Raw genomic sequence first — 8,787 nt, 5'->3', positions numbered from 1 at the left:
TAATGGCTTGTAGAGAGTAGGTATCTGATAACTTGTAATATACAGAGTTGGTATCTTAAAACTTGTCATATATATATATATATATATATATATATATATATATATATATATATATATAGGGTGAATTTTAGAAAAAGTTATTAATTTTGTTTTGTTTTTCTGCAAAACATCTTAAGTTTAACAAATTCTCAGAGGCCCTGCTTCAATAATTTTATCCTTTTATCCATAGTTACAATTTTTTTGCTCAATATAATGACTTTTAAACCATCTTTTCAATAAGGGTTCAATGTTGTGTCGATTTACAACTGATTTAGTATGGTTGAGGAGATCTGTATAGTGTATGATAATTGTTGTGACTCTGAGCTACACATGCAATGTACAGTTCAACTTCATGTTTTTCTTCTCTTTCTCACCTTTCTTTTTGTCATTTTTCTTCTTCTTCTTTGATTTCTTTCTTTTGAGTGGTGTTGCTTCTTCCTTCCTCCTCCTTCCTTTCCCTTCTCTTTCAATCTTTTATTCGTTTGAGCATTGAATCTCAAACCCCCTATTGACAAGGAGTCTCATACACTAGATACCCCCCATATTGATAGGAGCCTCATACACTAGATACACTCTTAGCATTTAATCCCAAAGGAAAAAAATGTCATGTAAGTAAATTATTATGCTTATTTTTTAATCATTTAATAGTTATTTATACATGATAAAATGGGCTTCTCACTTAAAAGAGTTTTTAAAAAACTAACTGGTATTTAAATCCTAAACATTGAGACAAGCATTGAATCTGAAATTATTATAACCAAATTTATCAGGGAAAAAATGTTGTAAGAAAACTGTTATTTTTTAGTGAGAATGAGAAAAATCAAAGAAAATAGACGAAAGAACTATTAAGAAGTTGAAGAATCCTTAACAATAACAAAAATAAATCAATAACAGATCATATATTGTTACAAATAAAAAAAAAAAAAATCATAGACTGTTTAAATTAAAAAAAAATCAGATAAATTATCTAAATTAGAAAATCTGTTACAAAGGTCTATATGGTTGCAATTTAAAGCTTCCTGATAGCATTTAGACGATTTCTTGATGTTGATATTTTAATTATGAGGTCCACCCAAAATGTTATGTAAGTAAATTATTATACCCAAAGTTATTATGTTATGTAAGTAAATTCATGTAAGTAAATGGGGGGAGGGGGGGAGGGATTTAATTTGATGAAAACCAATATTGAAAGTGTGCTTGACCTATGTCCACTTGTGATTCATCCTTTGTCACCATCGGTTTCCACTAACGATCTTCTTTCAATGGACGAAGACTAACTACTCTTGTTACAACTCTTTCTCCTTTTCACAGGTTTAGGAGAAAACCTATATAAGTCTCATACCTCCCTTAGATATAATTTTAAACTTTTGAAGAAGAGGGGAACTCTTACCGCTTTTCAAGATTACAACTTTGATTCACTAGCATTTTAGTTCACTCTTTCTTGTGTCTACCAAGCAAGGATAAGTGGAGTATTTATAGGCCTCAAATGACTTCAAAAATGAAGCCAAAAATTTAACTTTCTAGGTCTTTCGGGTATGACGGTACCATCTCCTATGTTGGGCGGTACTACTGCCTGGCAAAGCCTGGGAGATTGGGCTCTAGCGGTACTACCGCTTGCCAACATTAAGTGCTGGTGGTACCATCGTCCAATCTAGGTAGTACTACCTCTAGACAACTTGGGAGATCGTGTATTTCACTTTTTCAGCTCATAGGCGGTTCTATCGCCAATTTGGCAGTGCCATCGCCTGACCCAATTATGGGTCACTTGAATGGGCCTCCCAATTGTTGAATCTTATATTTTGATGATGAAATCAATTGATAAGTTTGTGATCTAATATGCGTTTTGAGTGACACAGGGCTAGCTTCGATAATGGAGAGATAATTTTGATTAAAGTAGGAAGAATTAATATTGGGTCGAAGTAGAACATGTTAGAAAATTGGACGTCGAGCCAAAGGATCGGTCGATGTATCGGCAGAAGGCTTCATGTTATGAGTTCGGGCATCGAGCCAAAAAGATCGGACATTGCACTAAGGATATCGAATGTTACAGGAAGACATGTCGATTGGGCAATATGCCAAAAGAGAGGACGATGCGCCGAAGGGTCGGATGAAGCGTCGGATGAACCAATGATATGTCGGACAACATGTGATAAATGCTTTGTAATAATTGTCTAGATCGAAGTAGTTTTAGGTCTAATTGAGTTGGTATTGGAGTAAAACAATACCAACTCAATTCGGGGCCAATTGGGCCTGAATTAGGACTGAATTAGGCTTGTTGTTTGGCCCATTAAGTGTCCTATAGTAGGGTCTAGTGGTGGCACCGCCCAGACTATGTGGTGGCATCGCCCAGACATAATCTTCAAGACTGTGTCAGGCGGTGCTACCACCAGACTAGGCAGTGGTACCACCCAGACCCAATCTCCAAGGCTCTGTCAGGCAGTAGTACTATCAGACTATGTGGTGGTGCTGCCTAGTGTTAGAGTGTCAGGCGATAGTATCGCCACCACCGTCAGTACCCCAATGACCCGGGATAAGATTGGTTTTGGCTCCAAGTTTGAATCCATTTAGGGCCTATAAATACTCCTTTCATGCATGCTCAACAAACACAAGAACTGAGAACAAAAACAAAGGGAAAACTCTATTGTAATCTTGTGAGAGTTATCCTCCTCTAATCTAAGTGTTGATTTTTGTTTAAGAGAGGAGTGAGTGGGCTTGTAAAGGTTTTCTCCTAAGCCTGTCAAATGGAGAATAGAGTTGTAAGGGTAGTAGGTCCTTGCCCATTGAAGGAAGACTATTAGTAGATGTCGGTAGCCTCGATGAAAGAGGAATTGATAGTGGATGTAGGTCACGACGATCGAACCACTATAAACTTGGTGTGCCTCCCTTTCTATGTCTGTTTACTTATTTTGTAACTGGTTTACCTGCTCATTACTACTCTTGCAAATGTTTTAAGTTTAAACATCTTTCTGATATAATTTCATCGAATGAAGTTTTGAATCGATGTGATTTTATCATAAGCACTAATTCACCTCCCCTCTTAGTGTCGATTCGATCATAACACTAATGAGCCCAAATCATCATCAAATCAGGCCTAATGGACCCTTAATTGAGTTAACATGGTTATACCCAAAACTAATTCAATTAGACCTAAACTACGACACTCAAAACATAAACAATTACAAGGTAAGAATTTTATGTTGTCCGGCATGCTATCGGTTCATCCGAACTTCATCCGAACTTCTGGCGCATCATATGAATCTTCGACATATCACCCGATCTATCGGTATATTGACTCCTACAATATCCGATCTTGGCGCAATGTCTGATTCTTCTAACACGATGCCCGATCTTTGACTCCGGCCCAACATCTGATTCTTTTGCTTAAATTGTTTTGCCTTTTCATGATTGAAGTTAGTTCTATATCACATTTCTCAAAATATAGATTAAATCATATATTCATCAATTGATTTCATCATCAAAATCCAAGATTCAACAATCACCCCTTTTTGATGATGACAACCAATTGATGACGGAGTATAACTAAACTCCCTGTATCTATATACCATATCGAAATAAAGTAAACACATATTAAAAAAGAATGATAACCTTTGAATTTAAGTCGAAACAATTTTAGTAATGATCATATGCAACACATTATATCAACATAAACATTACTTGCATCATATATATATCATCTTGTAAGCATAATTTCAAATCATCACAAATCATCATCACTTTGGCCATAACATACATTAAAATTTTTAAATCATTCATCATTACTTCTCCTCCTTTGTTATCAACAAAAAGGAGAAAAGTACAACTACCAAGTTCTTGATATATACAAGCTAGTAAGTTAGTAAGTTTTACATCACTTTGCAAGCTAGCAAGTTGATAAGTTTTACTTCTCTTTGAAGTATGAAGGCTAGCAGGTTTTGCTTCTCTTAGATGAGAAAGCTAGCACTTTTGCTTCACTTTTGGGCATAATATAAAAAAGAAAGGAGAAGAGAAGGATTCAATGGTGCAAATATTTCAATCATCACATGAACAAATGAAAGATCGAGTCATAAATCTCAAAGGCCATGAATCATTTTGACAAATCTCTTCTTTTGTAAATAACGAAAAGAGGGAAGTATAAGAAATGATCTTGATTAAAAAAGAAAACTCAAGTCATGAAAACCAAGAAATCAAGATAATTATCCAAAATATATATAATAAAACTTCATGCATTTGGAAGATTTAACATGCCTAATTCTATTCTAATAAAATCAAATTATTCCTGATTCAATGATTTAGTAAAAATATATGCTAATTGATATTTTATATCAATAAAATCCAAAGATATATCATGATTATTAATATGATCTCTAATAAAATGATATCTAATATAAATGTGTTTAGTTCTAGAATGTTGAATGAGATTCTTTGTTAAACATATTACACTAGTGTTATAACATTTTATAGAAATATTTTTCAAGTAAAATCCATAGTCTTTTAAAGTATTTTGTATCTAAATAACTTATGCACAACATACACCTATTGCTATATATTCAGCTTCAATTGTAGATAATGTAACAAAATTTTATTTTTGGAAGATCAAGAAACAAGTGCATGACCTAGGAGTTGACATGTTCTAAATGTGTTTTTTCTATCTATTCTACATCTAGCAAAATCAGCATCAGCATAAACAATCAATTCAAAATTTTTAAATTTTATATACCATAATCCTAGATTAGGAGTTCCTTTTAAATATCTAAAAATCCTTTTAATTGCTTTGAAATGAGATTGTTTAGAATTAGATTGAAATCTAATACCAAGTCCAACACTAAACATAATACCAGTTCTAGTTGCTATAAGGTATAATAAACCACCTATCATACCTTTATAAGTTTTTTAATCAAAGCATTCTCCTTCATTATCCATATCTAATTTTGTAGAAGTTCTATGTGTGTTAATGGCCTTAGCACTATCTATATAAAATCGTTTTAATAAATCCAAAGCATACTTAGTTTGATTAATAAAAAATTTATCATTTAGTTACCTAATTTATAATCCTAAGAAAAATATTAATTCACATATTAAATTCATTTTAAATTCTTAGCTCATACATTTGGCAAATAATTCACATATAAGAATAATTTGTAGAACCAAAAATAATATCATCAAAATAAATTTGAACAATAAGAAAAATATTTTTAAAATATTTAATATTTAATAAATAATGTGATATCGATCTTACCTTTTGAGAAGTTATTTTGAATAAGTTAATGGCCTTAGGGGCTTACTTCAAACCATAAAGAGCCTTAGATAACTTATAAACATGATTTGGAAGAAAAGTATTTTTAAATCCGGATAGTTATTCAACATAAACTTCTTCAGAAATAAAGTCATTTAGAAAAGCACTTTTGACATTCATTTGAAATAATTTAAAATTATTATAACATGCATAGGCAAAGAGTATCCATCCTTATGGCTTCAAGTTTTGCTATAGGAGCAAAAGTATCTTCATAGTCGATACCTTCTTCTTGGTTGAAACCTTTAACTACTAATCTAGCCTTATTTCGAACCATGATACTAAGTTCATCTTGCTTATTCCTAAAAATCTATTTAATACAAATTACAATATGGTCACTAGGTCTTGGAACAAGCGTTCAAACCTTATTTATCTCAAATTGATTTAATTCTTCATGCATTACAAAAACCTATGAATCATTTTTAAGAGCATTGTCAATACATTTAGGTTCAATTTGAGATAAAAATGTCACATTTTCATAAAATTTTTTAAAAGATAAATGAGTTTGAATATCTTTTGACGTATCTCCAATGATTAGCTCATTAGGATGTGTATCTATATGCTTTCATTTCTTAAGTAAGAATTCTTTGGAAGTAGATGCATCCAAGTTGCTTGGGAGAGGAGGATTCTCATTTAAATTCAAGTGCCAAATTCAAAATCATTTTTCTTAAAATTTGGGTGATTCATTAAAAACAATATATATAGATTTCTTAATAACTAAAGTTCTTTTATTGAAAACACGATAAGCTTTAGAAATATAGGAATATCCAAAAACGATACCTTCATCGAATATTGTATCAAATTTTCCTAAGGCATCATTTTCATTTAAAATAAAATATTTATAACCAAAATATTTAAAATATAAAATATTGGTCTTTTATTATTCTATAATTCATAGAGAGTTTTAGATAAGAGAGGTCTTGCAAAAACCCTATTCATGACATAGCATGTCGTGTTAACGGCTTCGACCCAAAAATATTTGGATAGGTTATGTTTGTTTAGTATGGTTCTTGTCATCTCTTGTAAAATTCTATTTTTTCTCTCAACAACTCTATTTTATCATGGATTTCTTGGAGTAGAGAAATTTTGGTTATACCCATTTGAATAATAAAATTCTTGAAAATCATGATTTTTAAATTCACCACCATAATTACTACGAATAGAAGAAATCATAAAACCTTTTTCATTTTGAACTTGTTTGTAAAATTTTATAAAACATTTAAAAGAAATAATTTTATGTGCCAAGAAATATATCCAAGTGTATCTACTAAAGTTATCAACAATTATAAAAATATATTTATTACCTCCTAGACTTGTAATGTCAATTGGTCCAAATAAATCCATATGAATTAATTGTAATGGTCTAGAGGTACTCGATTTTTATGTTTAAAGCTATTCTTGATTTGTTTACTTAGTTGGCATGTATCACAAATTTTATCTTTGATAAATTTAATGATAGACATTCCTCTTACGAGTTTTTTAGTTGTAATTTGTGAGATTAGTTTCATGCTAACATGACCTAGTGATACCGAGGAGGGAAAAAATACAGAATGGATGTCGATAGAAAACCGATATAATAGTTGTTCAAATAGAAAATGTCACAAAAGGCAAGAAACGCACTTTTGAAGAAATTTCGATAAAACGATATATAGCTCACCACCAAGTTTAAAAATCAAAAGGGATACAGAAGATCACCACCCTAATGATAATAAACAAGGATACAGAACTGAAAGCGAAAGACTCACCACTCAAGGACGCATCCAAGAGATACAAAGTTTAAAAGAGCACTCCAAGAGAGCTTCTGCCAATATCCTCAGTTTTCTAAACCCTTTTCTAAGCCCTAAACCCCAAAATAAATACTAGTGCATGAAACAACCCTTCATGCATAGGAAATTTCGAAATTAAGTGCTTTACAGCTGCCAACCAACTCCATTAATGAATTCCTTAGCCATGAAGAAAAGTACCATGATACAGCTTTACAACTGCCAACCAACTCCATTAATGTATTCCTTTGTGCTGGGAATATGCTGATGAGCTGTCTTATCTGAGTAGGCTGAGTTGAAGATTATGTAGCAATATTGTTGGCTGAAAAAAATATTATATTATCAGTATGATCTATATGAGCAGATTGTAGCAAATTAGACACTCCTGTGTCAATCTCCCCTGGTTGAAAAAGACTTGTCCTCAAGTTCTTATTTGTTTCGTCATCATGATTATAAAAAGGACTTAAGTCAGCCACATTAAATGTTGGGGATACTCCGTAATCTTTAGGTAGCTCAATCTCATAAGCATTTTTGCCAATTCTCTTAAGCACCTTGAATGGACCATCAGCCTTAGGTTTCAGTTTTCCAAATTTTCCCGGCGGAAACCTCTCCTTCCTTAGATGAATCCAAACCAAATCACCTGCATTAAACTCCACAAGTTTTTTGTGTTTGTTAGCAGCTTGCATGTACCTCTCATTTTGTTTCTCAATGGTTGCTTTCATACCCTCATGTAGCTTCTTTATCTGCTTAGCTCTTTCATCAGCATCTCCACTAAATTGCTTTGTTGTAGAATGAGGGATTAAGTCCAAAGGACCAGCAGGATTAGCACCATAAACTACCTCAAAAGGACTCTTACCAATACTATGATGCATAGAACGATTGTAGGCAAACTCAATTTGTGGAAGAATGACATTTCATTGCTTAATATTCTTGCCAACATAGCTTCTAAGCAAATTTCCCAAGCTTCAGTTTGTTACCTCAGTTTGCCCATCATTTTGTGGATGATGCGAGCTACTGAAATTCAAAGAAGTACCCAACTTCCTCCAAAGAGTTCTCTAAAAATGACTAACAAATTTTGAATCTCGATCAGACACCATAGTTCTTGGAATACCATGCAATTTAACAATCTCCTTAAAATATAAATCAGCAATATGAGATGCATCATTTGATTTATTGCATGGAACAAAGTGAGACATTTTTGAAAATCTGTCAACAACAACCATGATAGAATCCTTGTTCCTTTGAGTTCTTGGCAGTCCCAAAACGAAATCAAGACTCACATCCTCCCATAGAGCATTTGGCACTGGCAAGGGAGTGTACAAACCAGAATTTTGACTTCTTGTTTTTGCCAAATGACACATTCGACATTGCTTCACATGTCTATCCACATCTCTGAACATTTTAGGCCAGTAGAAATTTGATTGAACAAGAGCTAGAGTCTTATCCCTACCGAAATGTCCTCCCAAAACACCACCATGAGCTTTAGCTAGAATTATTTGTCTCAAAGAACAAGATGGAACACACAAAGCATTAGCTCGAAAAAGAAAACCATCAAAGATAAAAAAAATGTTGAAAGGAACCTGATTTACAATTCTGCCATATCGAGCCAAAATCCACATCATTCTCATATAGATCTTTGAATGTTTCAAATCCAACCACTTTGACTTCCATTGCTGATAATAAAGAATGCTTTCT

Source organism: Musa acuminata, chromosome BXJ1-7 (assembly GCF_036884655.1).
Source record: "Musa acuminata AAA Group cultivar baxijiao chromosome BXJ1-7, Cavendish_Baxijiao_AAA, whole genome shotgun sequence".
In the NCBI taxonomy this organism is placed as follows: Eukaryota; Viridiplantae; Streptophyta; class Magnoliopsida; order Zingiberales; family Musaceae; genus Musa; species Musa acuminata.
The sequence above is the reverse complement of the archived record's forward strand: the minus strand, read 5'-3'. Positions refer to the sequence as shown.